Source organism: Hyla sarda, chromosome 6, assembly GCF_029499605.1.
Source record: "Hyla sarda isolate aHylSar1 chromosome 6, aHylSar1.hap1, whole genome shotgun sequence".
Classification (NCBI taxonomy): Eukaryota; Metazoa; Chordata; class Amphibia; order Anura; family Hylidae; genus Hyla; species Hyla sarda.
Window position 1 is genome coordinate 185,312,392 of NC_079194.1, and position 21,429 is coordinate 185,333,820.

A 21,429-nucleotide genomic window follows, 5' to 3' on the forward strand; every position below is an offset into this window, starting at 1 on the left:
CCCCCACATATAATGCCCCCTGACATGTGCTCCTCATATATAATGCCCCGTGTCCTGTGCCCCTCACATATAATGCCCCCTGTTCTGCACCCTCAGGGGGCATTATATGTGAGGTGCACAGGACATGGGGCATTATATATGAGGGGCACAGGACAGGGGGTATTATAAGTCAGGGGGGCTTTATACAGGCAGGGGGAGAGCAGCAGGTTAGCGACGGCGGTCTCTGGCACCGCAAAAGCCGCTACAGTTCATTGATTTAAAGCGCCCGCTTTAAATCAATGATCTGCAGCAGCTTCAGGGGGGGTGAGAGAAATAGCCGATAATTTATACCGGAATATCGGTATAAATTATCGGCTATCGGCCTTAACCTCCACAGCTAACCGCTATCAGCCCTAAAAAATCGATCGATCCCTACTTCCAATAATTATCAGCTGCTGAAGCTGAGTTGTTCTTTTCTGTCTGGCAACAGTGCTCTCTGCTGACATCTCTGCTTGTCTCGGGAACTGCACAGAGTAGAAGAGGTTTGCTATGGGGATTTGCTTCTACTCTGGACAGTTCCCAAGACAGGTGTCATCAGAGAGCACTTAGACAGAAAAGAACAACTCAACTTCAGCAGCTCATTAGTACTGAAAGGATTAGGATTTTTTATTTAAGTAATTTACAAATCTGTTTAACTTTCTGGAGCCAGTTGATATATAAAAAAAAGTTGTTTTTTTTTCCTGGATAACCCCTTAAGGACCCAGCCAATTTTCACTGTAGGACCCGGCCATTTTTTGCACATCTGACCACTGTCACTTTAAGCATTAATAACTCTGGGATGCTTTTACCTTTTCATTCTGATTCAGAGATTTTTTTTTTTTTTGTGACATATTCTACTTTGTTCGTGGTAAAATTTTGTCGATACTTGCATCATTTCTTGGTGAAAAATTCCAAAATATGATGAAAAAATGTGAAATTTAGCTTTTTTTTTTTTAACTTTGAAGCTCTCTGCTAATAAGGACAATGGATATTTCAAATAAATGATATATTGATTCACATATACAATATGACTACTTTATGTTTGCATCATAAAGTTGACATGTTTTTACTTTTGGAAGACACCAGAGGGCTTCAAAGTATAGCAGCAATTTTCCAATTTTTCACAAAATTTTCAATCAAAATTTTTCCGGGACTGGTTCAGTTTTGAAGTAGATTTGAAGAGTCTTCATATTAGAAATACCCCACAAATGACCCAATTATAAAAACTGCACCTCTCAAAGTATTCAAAATGACATTCAAAAGGTTTGTTAACCCTTTAGGTGTTTCACAGGAATAGCAGCAAATTGAAGGAGAAAATTCAAAACCTTCATTTTTTACACTGGCATGTTCTTGTAGACCCAGTTTTTGAATTTTTAAAAGGGGTAAAAGAGAAATCTTCCTAAAATGTGTAACCCAATTTCTCTCAGGTAAGGAAATACCTCATATGTGTATGTCAAGTGCTCTGTGGGTGCACTAGAGGGCTCAGAAGGGGAGGAGCGACAGTGGGATTTTGGAGAGTGAGTTTTTCTGAAAAAGTTTTTGGGGAGCATGTCACATTTAAGAAGCCCCATATGGTGCCAGAACAGCGAAGAAAAACCCCACATGGCATACTATTTTGGAAACTAAACCCCTCAAGGCACGTAACAAGGGGTCCAGTGAGCTTTAACACCCCACAGGTGTTTGACGACTTTTCGTAAAATTTGCATGTGTAAATGATTATTTTTTTTTTTCACTAAAATGCTAGTTTCCCCCCAAATTTAAAATTTTTACAAGGGGTAATATGATAAATTGCCCCCCAAAATTTGTAACCCCATCTCTTCTGAGTATGGAAATACCCCATGTGTGGACATCAAGTGCTCTGCTGGCGCACTACATGGGGGGGGGGCAAACCTCCAGCTGTTTCAAAACTACAACTCCCAGCACGTACTGACAGATCGTGCATGCTGGGAGTTGTACTTTTGCAACAGCTGGAGGCACACTGGATGGAAAACCTTCAATTAGGTTCTGTTAGCTAACTCAGTATTTTCCAACCAGTGTGCCTCCAGCTGTTGCAAAACTACAACTCCCAGCATGTACTTATCGCCGAAGTGCATGCTGAGAGATATAGTTATGCAACAGCTGGAGGTACGCAACTACAACTCCCAGCATGCCGAGACAGCAGTTTGCTGTTTGGGCATGCTGGGATTTGCAGTTTTGCAACATCTGGAGGGCTACAGTTTAGAGACTACTGCACAGTGATCTCCAAACTGTGGCTACAGTTTGGAGACCACTGTATAGCAGTCACAAACTGTAGCCCTCCAGATGTTGCTAGGCAACTCACCGGCTTCCGTAGGATCCAGGGAGCTAGCCGCACGACATTGCCGCCCGCCGATCCCCATCGCCCGCTGCAGTCGGATTGGTAAGTGGATCTTCGGTGCCGGTCCTCTGTCGGTTTCCCCGTTCTGCACCGCTATTGGGGGTGGGCAGAACAAGGAAACCGAAAGTTAACCCCCTGCCCCCGATCTGCAATTTGGTCGTCGCTTCTTGACAACCATTTGCAGGGATAGGAGGGGTGACACCCCTGCCACCTCACTCCTACCCCTTCAGGGGGATCGTGGGTGTTTAGGACAACCCCGATCCCCTTATTTTATGACCCGGAATCGCACAAATCGCAAGTGTGAATTCACTTTGACGTAACTGTACGTCATGGGTCCTTAAGACCAAGGGTGTCGTGACGTAGGGTTACAGGGTTACTTCATGGGTCCTGTAGGGGTTAAGCAATGCTTCTCCAGCCTGCTCCAGCCTAAAATACTGCCCCCTTTTTAAATAGGTGCATTAAAAAAAAAAAAAAATTTTGCTACTTTGGGGGAGGGTTGTTTTTCGGCAGTGCAATTAACATTAAAACTGACAAAGTAGCTTTATCCTTTGGGCTAATATGAATAAAATGATACTCATATTTACGTTATTTTCTATTAATGTACCAGTTTTAAGAAAAAGAATAGTCTGGAACTTTTTGATCATTTTTTTTTTTTTTATCTGATATGTAATAGGGCCAAAAATCAGCAATTCGGTTTACATTTTTTAAAGGGTGACTCGGACCCCCCACATTCTACTTTCACAATATGAGATGGCATTAGCCCTTCTTACATGACTGACCCCCTAACCTTGAGCCAAACTTTAGAAATTCAGTTGCTTTGTGAAATAATCAGTTCCAAGGCTACATTCACACACAGGTTTTTTTTTTTTTTTTTTTTCTTGTGACGGAATTATACAGCTTAGAAACATACATATATTTTAATCAAAAATAAAAAAAAAAACAGATATTATTTACAATATACTTTGGCACTATATTTACAGCTACGGTATATTTTTATGGCCCTACGTATGTTTCAAAATCTGGCTAAAAATTATAGACCTTAGTAGTAAAAAAGAGGACAATTTTGTTAAAAAAAAAAGTTAGCATTTTGTTAAAGTATTACAACAATTGAAAAACTATATAATTTGGGTATTGTTTTAATATAATTTACCTACAGAATAAGGATAATGTAGCACCATAAAGTGCACTGTGCAACCCCCCCCCCCTAAAAAAAAAAATATATATATATAGCAGATGTGCAGTTTTATAAAAAATGTCCACCTACAAAAAAAATTTGGGGGGGTCTTGCAGTACATTTTAAGGTAAAATGAAAGATTCCATTACAAAGTACAAGTGCAAAAAACAAGCCCTCATATGGGTCTGTAGGTTGAAAAATAAGAGTTATGAATTTTAAAATGAGCCGAGGGGAAAAACGAAAACGCACAAGAAAAATTGGCTGTGACCTTTTATGTCCTTTAATGGGATAAATAAAAATGAGTCCTTAACCCCTTATGGACTGAGCATTTTTCCGTTTTTGCACTCTTTTTTCCTCCTTACCTTTTTAAAAATCATAACCCTTTCAATTTTGCACCTACAGACCCATATGAGGGCTTGTTTTTTGCGCCACCAATTCCACTTTTGTAATGACATCAGTCATTTTACCCCAAAATCTCCGGCAAAGCAAAAAAATAAAATATTTGTGGGACAAAATTGAACCCCCCCCCCCCCCCCGCCATTTTGTACATTTTTTGGGCTTCCGTTTTTATGCAGTACATTTTTCGGTAAAAATGACACCTTCTCTTTATTCTGTAGGTACATACGATTAAAATGATAATAAAATGATTATGAAACCTACTTATATAGGTTTGATTTTGTTTTACTTCTGGTAACAAAAATTTATATGTTTAAAAATGTCATTTTCTGACCCCTATAACTTTTTTTTTTTTTTTTTTTTTTTTTCCGCATTGGGGGGTAGGGTGGTATGAGGGCTCCTTTTTTGCACCGTAATCTGAAGTTTTTATTGGTACCATTTTGTTTTGATCTGACTTTTTGATCGCTTTTTATACTTTTTTTTTTTTTTTTTTTTTATGGTATAAAAAGGTGACCAAAAATACCCAAAATTTGGGACTTTTTTTTATGTGTACGCCATTGACCATGCGGTTTAATGAACAAATATATTTTTATAGTTCGGACATTTATGCATGCGGCGATACAACATATGTTGTTTATATTTATTTTTAATAGTTATTTATTTTATTTTTTTTTATGGGAAAGATGGCCGATTCAAACTTTTATTAGGGAAGGGGGTTAAATCACATTTATTATCAGGGGATGTGGGAATCCTATTGCCCGACGCCTGGGACAAGTAATTCTGGGTGCTGGGCAGGTGAATTTTTTATTTTTTTTTAATAGATTTAGCCCTGTATCGGGCTAGCAGGGACAGAGCGACTTCCCCCGTATTTGGCCGGTGTGAGGCGCAGGAGCCGATGCAAGGCTGCACCTCACACTGGCGCTCAGGGTGTATGTAGGGGGCGGCGGCCCCAGCTGACCGCAGAGCCCCCTTATCTCCCCTCCCGGAGGATGGAGGACGCAGCTCTACATTACACAAGAAGCAGGGGGAGAGCGAGGACTTCCACAGCTCGGTACACAGCTCCCCCTGCTCTGTCTCCACAGGACCTAATCCACCACAGGGAGGTTGCATGTTTGCACAGGGAAAACACAGCCGGTGAGGGAAGAGAGGACGTCCGGTGTGAGGTGATATTTTCAAGCCCATGCAACCTCACACCGGCCGGCGGGTCTTTATTGTGCCGGGACTACACCTCTGATGTCCACTCATGGCCGGCTCAGGTGAGAAGGCCGAGAATGCAGGCGGCGGCAGGAAGGGTGGTTGTATATGTATGGTGTGAGTGGATGTGTGTATGGTGTATATGTGATGTGTGCATGTAATGTATGATGTGTGCATATGTATGGTGTGAGTGTATGTGTGATGTCTGTGTGTATGTAATGTATGATGTGGGGGGACAGTGGCGGGTGTGTGTGTGTGTGTATGTATGATATGGGGGCAATGGCCAGTGTATGTATGATATGTGTATGCATGAATGTTTTGTACAGGGGAGGACTGACACATCGGGCATTAGGACAGAGCTCAAGGGCCCGTGTCTTTATTTTTAGTGGCTTCTGGCCACGCGCACTAAATTGCACCCCCAGAATCCCTCCCACTTCATACTCACCCGCCAACCAAGAGCCCCACGGATGCACGCAAACACGCCCGAACCAAAACTACAACTTCCAGCATGTTGCACCGTAACCTAAACTGTAGAGCTATAAAGTGAAACATGCTGGGAGATGTAGTTTTGGTTCGGGTCAGCTGCAGAGCCATAGGCTGCATCAGGGCATGCTGGGTTTTGAAGTTACTAACTGCAATTCCCATTATTCCTTGACACAGCATATGGCTCTGCAGCTGACACGAACCAAAACTACAACTCCCAGCATGTTACACAATAGCCTTAACTGTCCTACCATAGAGTGCAACATGCTGCAACACCCACAGAGCCATAGGCTGTATCAGGGCATGCTGGGAGTTGTAGTTATCTAGTAACTAAATGCAACTTCCAGCATTTTCTGACACATAAATTAGAGTAAATAAAATGCACCACACAAACTGGAGAAGCAGAACACCCCCCCAGTAACGCAGCGCTGTTCACTGTTTTCCAACCAAAAGACTCCATATATAAGTCCCTATGAAGACTGAAAAATAGTGATTAAAATATTTTAAAAAGTGCGTATATATGTGAATAAGCCCCTTTCCTAATAAAAGTTTCCAATTTTCTTTAAATAAAAATAATTTACAAAAATAAACATAAGTGGTATCGCTGCATGTGGAAATGTCCAGGCTATTAAAATATGATAATTAAACCGTACGGTGAACGGTGTAAATGAAAAAAATAGTCCAGAATTGCTCATTTTTGGTCACTTCATATGAGAAATTTTTTATAAGGTGATCAAAAAGTTACATCTAGACTTTTCTGGGCTTGGCTCGGGTGTAAAAGGAGCTACAGTTCTCCTGCCGCTAATAACCTGGCATGCTGCGATCACCGTGGCCGGCTATTAAACCATTAGATCACCGCTGTCTAAGTTGACAGCAGTGTCTAAAGGGATCTTATATCCATCCCTGGTGGTCTAGTGGGGGGGGATCGTACTATTTTGGTTGAAATTATTTTATCTACCAGGACAAGTGGATTTTCATGAGGGACAAGTAGATTGTGTTCCGCTTTAGCCCCTTGGACAAGTAGTTTTTTTTATTTTTTATTTCCACACCCCTGGTATCTATTTTTTATTTTTTTTCTACACTGTTATAGCCCCCCATAGGGGACTATAACATGCAATAGTCTGATTGCAGACACTGATCAGTGCTGGATCTCAGGCACAGAGCAGTGAATCGGCGATCGGACAACGAGGAGGCAGGTAGGGACCCTCCTTGTGTCCTAACAGCTGATCGGGACACAGCGGTCTCACCACGCTTGTCCTGATCAGCCCAACTGAGCTGCTGGGAATGCTTTTTTTTTACTTTATACGCGGCGATAAACTTTGGTATCCGCGTCTAATGGGTTAATACCGGGCATCACCCTAATCGGTGTACTTTAGGACCAAGGGCATACCTGTACGCCCTCGTCCTGCTCCCCTTCAATGACTGGTGGTTCACGGGCTGACCCCGCATCATAGCGGGGTGGTCCCGATGGTTATCCGCAGCCAGGACCCTGGGCTAATACCGGACATCACTGATCGCGGTGATGTCCCGCATTAACCCCTTAGGTTAACCACTTTGATTGCGGCGTCCTCCTCGCCGTCCGAACATTGCTACGATGCTCCAGCCCTGCTTGGGCACTGATAACACTGATCAGTGTTTTTTTTTTCTTTTCTTTTTTCCTTCTCCCTTCTGCCGTGGGGTGAGAGGGGTGATTATACATATTTGTAAGGAGAGGTGCTCTGTCCGACCGAAGCCAGTAGTAATTGTAGGATAGATAGGTATTGTATCCTTTTTTTCCTTTCCTACTTTTTTCCTTGTTTATTTGGTTTTCTTTATGGTGTTTTTCTTCATTTTTGTCTCTCCCCCCTCGTTCCTCTCTTCTCAAATAGAAATTGAGCGATTGAGAACCTTTGTATAGGATTGAGTGAAGGAATTGAATGTGAGTAATCTCCCCAATATGTAAAAAAAAATATATATATATATATGTTTTCTTTTTCCTCCCCGAAATTGTTGATCCTGGGGTGTGTGTAATAAATGCATCAGTAGTGGAGCACATGTTGTCAGGGAGGAGTGGGGCGTGAAGGCACAGCACTCTTCGCTGGCAAGGGGAGGAAATTTGTAAATACTAAACTAGTAAGGAATGAGGAAAGTGGGGGAAAAAAGGGGGAGAAAAGGGAAGAAAAAAAAGGGGGAGAAGGAAGAAAAAAATAAGACATTTTTTAAAGGGGATTGAAGGATGATGTGGATGGTAGAGATTGCGAGAGTGAGGCGGTGGCGAGAGGGAGGAAATGAGTGGTTGGGTTCTGATTGAGAGGTTGATTCTGAGAGGGGGAGGAGCCAAATGTTTTTGGTTTTAGGGTTAGGAAAGTTTATTAAAGGGGTTGTGCACTGCCCTGCAGTTCGGAACTCCGCTCACAACGTCCGGAAGTTCATTACTCTGAACGCTGTGTGCGGGCTTCCGTGTTCTCGGCCGCCGGGCGTGACGTCACGCCCTGCCCCTTCGTGACGTCTCGCCCGCCCACTCGTGATGTCACGCCCGCCCCCTCTACCAAAGTTTATGGGAAGGGGGCGTGACAGGGATAAAATGTATAGGGGGGGGGAGAAGGGTAAAGGGGAAACATTTTTGTCAAAATATTGATAATAGACAAAGAGAAATGGAATGTGATTTTAAATGAAATATAAAATTGTTGTCGAAAATAAAAGAACAAAAAAACACTGATCATAGCATAAAAGATTGCATGTAGTAGTTCCCTATGGGGACTATAAAATAGTGTTTAAAAAAAAAAAGAATAAATCCCTTCCCTAATAAAAGTTTGAATCATCCCCTTTTCCCATAAAAAAATAAAATATGTAAACAAAAATAAACATATGTGGTACCACCGCGTAAATGTCCGAACTATAAAAATATAACTTTAATTAAACCGCACGGTCAATAGCGAAATTGCACGGTCAATACCAAAATTGCATATTTTTTGTCACTTTGTATACCCTAAACATTTTTTACAAAAAAAAATCAACAAGTCCCATCAAAACAAAATGGTACTGATTAAAAACTTCAGATCACGGCGCAAGAAATTAGCCCCATCATACATTCTGAAAAATAAAAAAAGTTTTAGGGGTCAGAAGATGACAATTTTAAACATACAAATTTTTGTGCCTGTAGTAATAATTTTTTTAAAGTAGTAAAATAAAATAAAACCCATATAAATTAGGTATCCTTGTGACAGTTTGGACCTACAGAATAAAGACAATGGCCCTCATTTACTAAGAGTGTTGTGTAGGTTTCTTTGTGGGTTTTAATTCCCTACAATTTATTTTCCACGGTATTTACTAAGGGTTTTTCTACTTTTTCCACTTTCCCTACATTTTGCTTTTTTTGCACCTGCTCTGATCTGTCGGGTTTTTCTCTGAAATCCACTAAATTTTTTGTGGAAACCTTAGTAAATATGTTGTTTTTTTGTGAAAATTTCAGGAACACACCCCTTTTCAATGACCACGCCCCTTTTACCAACTGTCACGTGTTTTCTTTGTAAAATGGATGTTTTTTTTCCCATTCTGGTGCTAATTCTGGCACAGACAGATTTTCTGGCTCAATGCACCATAAACTAGCGCACAACCCGACAAGACATGTCTGGTTTGCAGTAGTAAATGAGGGCCAATGTGTAATTTTTACCAAAAAAGTGGTGAAATGATTGATGTCATTACAAAGTAATATTGGTGGTACAAAAAAAAGCCCTCATATGGGTCTTTAGGTTGAAAGTGCTATGAATTTTAGGTCAGGAGAAAAAAGATGAAAGTGCAAAAAATAAAAAAATCCGTGGTCCTGAAGCGGTTAAGTCCCAAACATGACTATTATAAGCAAACTTTTGTTTACTTTCACTGTTCAATGCTATTTCATACCAATCGCAGCAGTCGGAGGCACAAAGGTAAGTAAGAGACCTCCGCTGTGTAATTGTTGCTATCCGCCATTAGCTGCTGATAACAGACGGTACTCGCAGTCTATGTACCGAGCATAATATACTTAAATGTACGTCCTGGTGCATCCATTGTCGGGAAGGGGTTAAAAATGTGGAGCAAATTTTCTGTAATTGCAAAAGGAGTTCAGTAAAATTACAAGTTGTTTACTGGAAGCTTAGCTTCGGAGGTCTTGTTCTTGGGCTTTGTATGGCGGAACAGCTTTATTTGGGGAAAAAAAAGGTTGAGGTTTACACAGGAACATTATGCTGACACCATTCAGTTATGTGACACTAGCCTCAGGGACTACAACTCTCTTCATGAACCACGTGATCATCTTTAATGGATACCTATTAACAATCGCACATTGCAAAGCAGGACTAGTGCAGATACTGCACAGGATGTCATGCCTAGGTAAGTGGGGCACTGAACAGAGTATAAGGTTATGTTCACGTGCACATTTATGCTGCAGATTTTGCTGCACATTGATTTCAAGGGGCAACAAAATCTGCTGAAGCAAATCTGCAGCAGAGAATATGCATGTGTGGACGCACCTTAACATGGCATATAATGGTAAGATAATTTGTGAAGAAGACATTTCTTTACACTGTGGGTCATGCACATTTTTGCAATACAGTTCCCGTATACGTTTTCAATTTGAAAACCGTATTGAAAACCGTGTGTATTGACTCATCATTGAAAACAGTAAGCCAAACTATGCATCCGGTTGTGTACTTTTTGCGTCTTGTACGGTTTCGGCCGTTTTTTCCCGTATCCAAAACTGCAGCCTACCACGTTTTTTTTTTTTTTGTCCGGGTGAAAAACCGTATACGGTTCCTTTAACATGGGAGTCAATGAGAACCGTATGAACATGCGCAGTGCACACTGAATGGAATGAAAAGTAAAAAATGTGTACTTTTTTTTTTTAAACTGATGCAATCGGACATAATTTTTCAAACTGTATACCGGTTAAAATTTGTACACACATTTTCATACTGTTTAGTCCGGTTTTGAGGAATCCGTTTTTCATCAAAAACCTGATGCGGGCACTGTATTGCAAAAACATGGTGTAAATGCAGCCTTATTACAAACAAAGACATAGGGTTGCTATCTCAGTAGGGTGCATCCACATCACGCTTTTGCCATACTGTTTTGCATCCGTTTTTTTTTTTCCCACAGAACGTTTGCCCTAAAAACTGACAAAACTGTATGCAAAAGTGTGCTCTAAAATGAAACTGCATACGGTTTTGAACCGCATGCGGTTTGAATTTAGAGGTCCTGTTGCATCAGTTTTTGTAATAACCAAAAAAAGTGTTTTTTTTTTTTTAAGGGTGCGTTCACACTGTGGCATCTCCACTCGCTGAATTCAGCGAGCGGAGATTCCGTCTGGCAGCCGCCAGATGTTCTTTGTCCGCCGCTGAAATTCCGCAGTGTGAACGGGTCTCGCGGAAGACCCATTCACACTAATGTTAAGCTCATACAGCAGAATTCCACTTGCGGAATTCCGCCTGTGGAATTCCGCCAGAATTCTGTAGTGGGAACCTACCCTAACACTTTAGTGCCATAAAGTTCCAATTGTTTTATTGAAACTCCAACCCCAAAAACTGTCTGGCATTGTAGACACATTCGTTTTTCATTTACTTCAATGTATACAGTTTTTAAACAGGGCACAAAACCGTAGTAGACAGCAGTTTTGTGTATGGTAAAAAAATAAAAATAAAAACGTACGCAACCAAAAATGTACACAACTGTGATTTTTGTGTACGGTTTTCTATACGGTTGTATACAGTTCTCCTATACAAAACAGTATACGGAAACTGTATAGCAAAAGCATGATGTGAATGCACCCTAAGGCTGCATTCTTACCTCGCTTTCAGCCTATGGTTGCCGGACCCGGCTGGGGAGGGGAATTGTGGGTTCTTCCGTACCCCAGCCGGACCGGCGCTGAAATCCATTTACTTTAATGAGCCGACCGGAGTCAAACGGTGACTCTGTTCGGCTAATTTTTGACCTGTATCGGGTTTTGTGACCGGACCTAAAGCCGTAGTATACTACGGTTTTGGGTCAGGTTAGGAAACCGGATACTGGTCAAAAACGAGTCGACCACAATCACTGTTTGACTGCGGTCGGCTCATTAAAGTAAATGGATTTCAGCACTGGGCCGGCTGGGGTACGGGTGTGCCCGGTTTTCCCCTCCCCCAGCCGGATCCGGCAACCGTAGGCTGAAAACGAGGTGTGAATGTAGCCTAACCCAGTTTTCAAATGAGAGGCTTTTGGCATTTTTTTTTGTCATAGAACATGTGAATTTTACAGACAAATAAACCTTTACATGTTCTGATGGACTATGTATTGGATATACACTGTGTACAGGTAGCCAGTCTCTCCTGTATGGCAGTGCAGTGTGTAGTGAGACTGTACAGAGGGCTCGGACCTGTGTATGAGTTTAGTTGTAAGGCCTCCAGCCCATGGCATACATCATTTTATGTTTTGTGTTTACCTGCTTTTGAGTCTCTTTTCACATCATATTTGACAGGAAGAAAATATGCACTATCCTTCCTGACAAACCAATGGACAGACAACCACATCCTAAATCGGTGGCGTCCATCTCGTCCCGTTGATGTCTGTCCTGATCTGGCACTCTCATTTTTTGTTTGTGTGCTCTTTCTGTTTTCTGAGAACATAAAAACAGAATCCCGCAAATGTGAACTCATCCTTAGGTTTTAGTATTTCTTGGTTTTCTTCTTAGTGAGGTTATTGCAAACTTTTGCAACCACAGGCATGCTGTTTCCTACTGTTTGTGTGAGGCAAATGTTGGGTGTCACTTTCCAAATGTTTTACTCCAGAATTGTCTGGTTTTGCCGACAGTAACCAATCGTAACTCAGCTTTCATTTTACCTGAGCAGGTAAGCTGAGCTATGAATAGTTATGGGCAAAACCTGACATACAGAGCCTTTTGCTTTGCAGGAATAGACATGTACTCCTGTATTATACAGCTGTACATAATAGGAGGACAATTCTGCTCCTTATCTGCTGGGAAACTCTTATCACAAGGAAAATCCAAGCACCTTATACGATAATGCTGTTAAATATGTTGGAGATGAGTGATTTCCTGCAGAACTGGATTTCCTGGATTCCAGATGGTCACTGTGTACAATGTTATCCAGGGTTACATACTCTGGGTCATTGCTGTATATATTACTGTGGAGCTGACACATTGGTCTGATTCCGTGTAATTAACCAATTAATCTTGCTGTACTTGACACGTATGCATCAAACTTAATGGGGGAGATTTATCAATCAGCCTGAAACCCTACTTGTCTGGTTTTTCCCATAACAACCAATCACAGCTCAGCTTTCCTATCTTCACGAGCTCTTGTAAAGTGAAAGTTGAGCTGTGATTGGTTGCTGTGGGAAAAACCAGACAAGTAGGGTTTAAGGCTGATTGATAAATGGGGGCCAATATTTATGAAACTTATGATCGTGCCAAAAATCTGTTCTCCATTCCACAATGTACATGGAATTAATCCTTATATTTGGCAACATTGATGTCTGCTATTTGCCATGGGGTTTAGACCAGCAGGATAGTATGGCTAGCCACCATCTACACTGCATATAGGTTTCTTCCAGTCTGATGTTTGTAAATAATTTTAGGAAGATGTTACATACACAAGTCTACACTAGGTTCTCTTCACACTGGGGACATAATCGGTTGACAGCCTCAGACGTGTCATACACACACCTAAATAATTACAATGGGGGAGATTTATCAAAACCTGTGCAGAGGAAGAGTGGTGCAGTTGCCCATAGCAACCAATCAGAGTGCTTCTTTCATTTTCCACAGGCCTCTAAAGAGGCCTGTGGAAAATGAAAGAAGCAATCTGATTGGTTGCTATAGGCAACTACACCACTCTTCCTCTGCACAGGTTTTGATAAATCTCCCCAAATATGAATATGCATGGACCACACTTATAAATACCAGAGTGTAGATGTTACTAATAGCAACCTGTGGGTGAATGCACACTAGGGTGATTACTAACAGAGAAGCATTTACCCTAAGCCTCTATTGGATGTGCTGATGTATGCTCTAAAGAGCACCATTCTTGTACATCTGTTTTTTATTTTATTTTTTTATTATTTTTATTGAGCCTATTACAAGACACTATTATCTGGGCCTCATAAACAAACATTAGATAATTGTGGACCTTTGCTGCCGTCATTAGTCAGCCATACATCTTCTAGTACACATGGTTTTGGGTGGCTGATGAGCAAATGTTAGTTTCTTTTTTTTGTTTTTTTTGACAGGCCAGAACGAAGTGATCAGCTGATTCCTGACCCTATTAAACGGGACTATTTCAGCCTGTTAAACCAATAATCCCCCTTTACCCCATGTAGTAAGGCCCTAAGGCTATGTTCACACGGCAGAATTTCTGCACTAGATGTTTCTGCCACGAAAATTCAGATTCCGGTGTCCACAAAAAGAATAGACATGTCTATTATTTCTGCATATATATATCTTGCCCCCCACACAGCGCATTTATATATGTTCCCCCCCCCCCCACAGCGCATTTATGTATGTTCTCCCCTCAGCGCACTTATATATGCCCCTCCCCCCCGCAGCGTATTTATATATGCTCCGTCCTGCAGCACTATCATAAGCCCCTGACAGCGCTAAGAATGAAAAGTATTCTACAGTAGCGCATCTGGCCTGCGTGATGTGCTGCTGAAAGAATACTTGTTGTTCATAGCGCTGCAGTGGCATCTGTCTGACCCCCACAGCGCTTCTATAATCAAATGCCGCAGCAGCGATATGAATGAAAAGTATTCTAACAGCATGAGGTGTTCATGTTAGAGAGGAGGCGTGACGGCCTCCTCTCATAGGGAATAGGGGAAAACATGTCTAGCGAAGAAGTACCCCTTTAAAAATGATTGTTGGGTCTCCCAGTGCTTATGTATGAGGCTTCCCACAAAATCCATATAAGGCTGGGTTCACACTACGTTTTCTCCCATACGGGAGCGCATACGGCGGGGGGAGCTAAAACCTCGCGCTCCCGTATGCCTTCGTATGCGCATTCATTTCAATGAGCCGGCCGGAGTGAAACGTTCGGTCCGGTCGGCTAATTTTTGCGCCGTATGCGCTTTTACAACCGGACCTCAAACCGTGGTTGACCACAGTTTTAGGTCCGGTTGTAAAAGCGCATACGGCGCAAAAAATGAGCCGACCGGACCGAACGTTTTACTCCGGCCGGCTCATTGAAATGAATGACATACGGGAGCGCATACGAAGGCATACGGGAGCGCGAGGTTTTAGCTCCCCCCTGCCGTATGCGCTCCCGTATGGGAGAAAACATAGTGTGAACCCAGCCTAATACACAGATTCTATTGACATAACATTTTTACCAGATGTTGGTAACAATCGAAGTTATCTGAACATAGAAAGAAACCAAAACAAATAAAACAAATAAAAATAAATCCTACATGGCTGTTAAAAGAGCAAAAGACAACAACAAAGGGCATTTAAAATCAGAGGGCTTTAACCTTTAAAAACTACAAAGAGCTTAAAAAAATCTGTGTAAGAAAAGCAGCAGAAATTCAGAATAAAATGCAAGTTGCCAAAGAGAGAAAAACAAATATATATGTGTATATATATATATATATATATATATATATATATATATATGCAAAAAACAAGTACAGAACATGTAGGACCCCTGAATACTGATAATGGGGAAGTTATCACTTAGGATCAAGAGAAGGCAAAGCAACTAAATGGGTTCTTTATTTCTGTTTATAAAAATACATCATGTAATGTACTGAACTGGCTTAAACGTATGAAATAAAGTGAATGTAAGCAAAGCTCCTCGACCAGATGGATTACACCCTAGAGTTCTTAGAGAATTCAGTTCTGTAATTTCTGTACCCTTGTTCATAATATTTGGAGATTCTCTGGCATCTGGTATATCGTGCCGAGGGACTAGCACAAGGCAAATGTGGTACCAATCTTCAAAAAGGGCTCTAGGTCTTTCCCAGGTAATTATAGACTGGTAAGCTTAAAGGGGTACTCTGGTGCTTAGACATCTTATCCCCTATCCAAAGGATAGGGGATAAGATGCCGGATCGCGGGAGTCCCGCCGCTGGGGACCCCCGTGATCTTGCACGCGGCACCCCGTTTGTAATCAGTCCCCGGAGCGTGTTCGCTCCGGGACTGATTACCGGCGACCACAGGGTGGGCGGCGTGTGACGTCACGCCCCCGCCACTGAGTGACGACACGCTCCGCCCCTCAATGCAAGCCTACGGGAGGGGGCGTGATAGCTGTCATGCCCCCTCCCGTAGGCTTGCATTGAGGGGCGGAGAGTGACATCACACGGGGGCATGACGTCACACGCCGCCTGCCCTGTGGTCGCCAGTAATCAGTCCCTGAGCGAACACGCTCCAGGGACTGATTACAAACTGGGTGCCACGTGCAAGATCACGGGGGGCCCCCAGCGGCGGGACTCCCGCGATCAGGCATCTTATCTCCTATCCTTTGTATAGGTGATAAGATGTCTAAGCACCGGAGTACCCCTTTAAAGGGTAACTCCGGTACATAACATCTTATCCACAGGATAGGAGATAAGTCTGATCACAAGGGGTCCGACCGCTGGGACCCCCTGTCATCTCCTGCAGATTTCCCAGCTCTTCTTGTATACAACGCGCCCCCTCTATTGGTCAAGCTGCCCCCTCCATGCATCTCTATTGGAGCTGAAGATACACTAGCGCTGTATCTCCGGCTCTCCCATAGAGATGCATGTAGAGGGTGTGCCACTCCGAGCTACAGAAGAGCCAGTGTCCATAGTTTGTTGGCCTGTTCTCTTCCTTTTTTGGGCGAAAGGCTTCAGAAGCACGCTGACATCACCGCTGCTTCTTCCCAAAGCCTGCTTGTAGTGGGACCCAGCGTAGAAGCAGCAGCGGTGATGTCAGCATGCTCCTGCAGCCCGAACAAGAAGGGTAACGGGCCAACGGGACTACGAATAGGGGACAGGTAAATATTGTTATCAGTGTCACCAGCACTACTCGCCTGTACAAACAGGTTAGCGCCATGATGAAACTGAGGAGTCTCCCTTTTTAAAAAGGGTTATGATCAACTTATTTAAATATATAAATGGCCCATACAAAAAATATGGGGCAAAACTGTTCAAGGTAAAACTCCCTCAAAAGACAAGGGGGCACTCCCTCCGTCTGGAGAAAAAAAGGTTTAGTTCCAGGGGTGACAAGCCGCCTTTACCATAAGAACTGTGAATTTATGTGACAGTCTGCCTCAGGAACTGGTCACAGCAGGATCAGTTGAAAGTTTCAAAAAGGGTTAGATACATTCTTTGAACAAAAATAACATTCTTTCAACCATACCCCTTCCCTTCATCTTGATTGAAATTGATGAACATATATCTTTTTTCAACCTACTAACTATTTAACTAAATAAGCGCAGAAATTATGTGTAATAATGTGAAATGGCACAGGAAAAATATATTGAACATGCTTACTGATCTTTGTACAGAAGCCCTTGTTGGTAATGACAGCTTTAAAGGGGTACTCCAGTGGAAAACAAACATATATATATTTTTTTAAATCAATTGGTGCCAGAAAGTTAAACAGATTTGTAAATTACTTCTATTGAAAAATCTTCATCCTTCCAGTACTTATCAGTTGTTGTATGCTGCAGAGGAAGTTCTTTTCTTTTTTGAATTTATTTTCTGTCTGACCACAGTGCTCTCTGCTGACACCTCTGTGCATGTCAGGAATTGTCAAGAGTAGGATAGGTTTGCTATGGGGATTTGCTCCTACTCTGGACAGTTCCTGACATGGACAGAGGTGTCAGCAGAGAGAACTGTGGTCAAACAGAAAAATTCAAAAATGAAAGAACTTCTTCCTATGGAGCATACAGCAGCTAATAAGTTCTGGAAGGATTAATATTTCTTAAATAGAAGTCATTTTCAAATCTGTTTTAACTTTCTGGCACCAGTTAAAGGACATCTGCAGCAAAAGACAACTAAGTGTCTAATTATGCCACCAGTTGATTTAAAAAAAAAAATAATAAAAAAATATATCTTTTTCCACCGAAGTACCCCTTAACGATGCAGGACGTATATTTACGCCCTACGCCAGCTCCCCTTATGTGAAGCGCGCTTCATATCCGACAGGTCCCAGTTGCTATCAACAACCAGGACCCGCGGATTATACTGGACATCGCCGATCACGGCGTCTAAACCGGGAGAAAACACTGCCGGTTAGTTCAGTGGAGCTGTTCGGGACCGATGTGGTGAAATCGCGGCGTCCCGAACAGCTGAGAGGACAGCGGAAGGCGCCTTACCTTGTTCCTCGCTGTCCAATCAGCGTTTGATTGCTCCAAGCCAGAGATCCAGGCTGGGCAATGGAGCACATATTACACTGATCAATGCTATGCTATGGCATAGCATTGTTCAGTGTATGCAGCCAAAGGATTGCATGTGATAGTCCCCTAAAATAAATGAATAAATAAATAAAGTGAATAAATGTGGTTTAACCCCTTTATGAATAAAAGTTTGAATTCCCCCCCCCCTTTTCTCATTTAAAAAAAATATATGTAAACTATATGTAAAATAAACATATGTGGTATCACCACATGCGTAAATGTCCGATCCATAAAAATGTAATGTTAATTAAATTGCACGGTCAATGGTGTACACGTAAACAAAACTCCAAAATTGCATATTTTTGGTCACTTTGTATACCTTAAAAAAAATAATAATAAAAAGCAATAAAAAAAAGTCCCATCAAAACAAAAATGGTACCGATAAAAACTTCAGATCACGGTGCAAAAAATTTGCCCTCATATATCCCTGTATATGGGGTCAGAAAATTACAATTTTACACATGCTTATTTTGGTGCATGTGGTTATAATTTTTTCAAAGTAGTAAAATAAAATAAAACCTATATAAATTAGGTATCCTAGTGACCACATGGACTTACAGAATAAAGATATGGTGTCATATTTTTACCTAAAAGTGCACTGCATAGAATTGGAAGCCCCCAAAAGTTACAAAATGGAATTTTTTTTTTTTCCAATTTTGCCCCACAGATATTTTTCTTTTCTGGTTTTGCCCTAAATTTTGTGGTGAAGTGATTGAGGTCATTAGAGATGAGCGAAGTTACAGTGATTCGATTCGTCAGGAACCTTGCAGCTCGGCGGTTGATGACTTTAGACTGCATAAATGAGTTCAGCTTTCAGGTGCTCCGGTGGGCTTGAAAAGGTGGATACAGTCCTAAGAGAGTCTCCAGCCCACCGAAGCACCTGAATGCTGAACTAATTTATGCAGGCTAAAGTCAGCAACTGCCGAGCCGAGAAGTTCCTGGCGAATCGAATTATTGTAACTTCGCTCATCTCTAGATGTCATTATAAAGTACGATTCGTGGCACAAAAAATAAGCCCTCATATGGGTCTGTAGGTGCAAAATTGAAAGCATTATGAGGAAAAAATGAAAGAGCAAAAACGGAAAAACCCTGAGTCCTTAAAGGAGTTGTGCGCTGCCCTGCAGTTCGGAGCTGTGTGCGGGCTTCCGTGTTCGCGGCCGCCGGGTGTGACGTCACGCCCGCCCCCTTTGTGACGTCTCGCCCGCCCCCTCTACCAAAGTCTATTCGAAGGGGGCGTGACAGCAGTAGCGCCCCCTTACCATAGACTTTCGTTGAGGGGGCGGGCGAGACGTCACGAGGGGGCGGGCGAGACGTCGCGAAGGGGCCGGGCGTGGCGTCATGCCCGGCGGCTGCGAACATGGAAGCCCGCACACAGCGTTCGGAGTAATGAACGTCCGGACGCTGTGAGCGGAGCTCTGAACTGCAGGGCAGCGCACAACCCCTTTAAGGGCAAAGACACCTCCTGTTCACATCATGATTTTCAGTTTTTTCCATAGATTTTCAGCTACTTGGCCATTCTACCACCTTTTTATTTTCTTTCTTTAAAACCATTTGAGAGTTTTCATGGCTGTGTTTTTTTGGGATTATTGTCTTGCTGAAATGTCCACCCTCATCATCATCCTGGTAGATGGCAGATGATGATTTTTTTTTTTTTTGTAAAGAATGTCTTGGTAAGTTGGCCCATTTATACTTCCTTCAATTATGTGAAGTTTCGGGTACTATTTGCTGAAAAGCAGCCCCACACCATGATGTCCCTGCCCTCTCCCAAAACTTGTTGGTTTTTATGGTAATGTGTAGTGTCATTTCTATTTTTTTTTTTTCAAATGTTGTGCAGCAAACTTTAAGTGAGCTTTAACATGCTTTTTATTCAGCAATGGAGTCTAGTTTGGTGAGTGTGCATACAGGCCATGGTGGTAAATTGTATTACTTACTGTTTTCTTTGAGACAACAGTACCTTCTTATTCCAGGTCTTTTTGAAGCTCTCTACAAGTAGCACCTGGTTGAGGCAAATTCTGTTTGCAACTGTTTGCATTATTCTTTGCACTGGCAGAAATCTTGTGAGGAGCACCTGGTTGAGGCAAATTTATAGTGAAATGATTCTTTCCACTTGTGTATTATGGCCCCAACAGTGCTCACTGGAACATTCAGAAGCTTAGAAATGCGGCACACTGGGGTCCAGGACTAAAGGAAGGGGGCAATTATAACAATGCTACATTTACACACTGCCTTTCTCCATAAATAAGGAGGAATATTATCACCTTACATATTGCCATCATACGGTTACTGACCAAATCCTGTATACTGACACCAATATTACCAATAATGCCAGTATACTGTCATGTTTGTCCTGGTCGGTGTTCACACAGCTATTGGATTGCTTTGTGTGAACAGTTTTGTTTCCTTGTCAGGGAATAGTGAATGTCTCTGGCTTTTTCAACTTAATTTACAGATGGACTTCCTGATATCTAGCTGCTAACATGCTGGCTATGCTGCTAATGGAGGCTTGGTGAAACACTCTTTGAGCTTTTAATTTGCTGTCTTTGTTTTAGCATGCACTTTGTATTTTCTGGTTTTAGCCATGTTAGGTGGCATGCTCTTAGTGGATTTTAAGCTGTGTTTAGTCGGTTTTAGGATTTGTTTATCCTTTCTGCTATGTGTCCCCTCTGTTCACACTGTGTTTTATCTTGTATCCGTTTATGTGAAGTTCTGTGTTTTATATTTCTGTTTTCCTATTGGGCCAGCATCCTGACCACACGGTGGTGTGCGCCGCTGGCCAGTATTCTATTTGGATTTATTATTAATGGCTACTCCTATAGTGGAGTGTCCAGTTTGTGTGTTCATTGTGAACAGTGTTCTATAAATATATCCTGTGTATCTAGGCATCCCTATTACCTGTCCATGGGGACTTCGTGTCTACTGGAGGTTTTGCATAGGGAATGCGAATATTCCTGATTAGCGATAGATGCCTGTTTCTGGTCCATGGGGACTTTGTGTCTACTGGATGTTCTGGGGGATTATGCTATATTTCTGTCTGTTGACTTATCCGTTTTCCTGTCTGCTGTTTTGAACTCTATTTTTATTAGATCTTGATTTCAGATGTTTTGGAGTTCTGTACATGACTACTGATCTATAGTGTCCTCTGTTCACGACCACTGAGTACACTGTTCATGACCGCTGATCCATAGTGTCCCCTGTGCTGCTCACTGATCTGTGTCCTCTGAACTTATACTATTGAGTTCTATGTTCCTGGTTTGTGACCGACTATTTATTAGTATGTGTTTTTATTAGGCCCCTGCACTTTAGCTCAAGGACGGACCGGCGCCCAGTTGTTGATCCACCGTTTAGGGTGGATGGGCAAGTAGGCAGGGAGAGCGGTTTTAGGGTAAGTTTAGGGCTCACTCTCCCTGTCCCCCTGGTCGGTCCCTGACATATACAAGTGGGAATATTAT

At 42.1% G+C, this 21,429-nt stretch overlaps 1 protein-coding gene across 5 annotated transcripts in view; it reads left to right on the top strand.

The window, feature by feature from the left end:
- The window catches only part of PIEZO1 (piezo type mechanosensitive ion channel component 1), a 279,916-nt gene that overhangs the window by 51,942 nt on the left and 206,545 nt on the right, over positions 1 to 21,429 (top strand). The window lies entirely within an intron of this gene.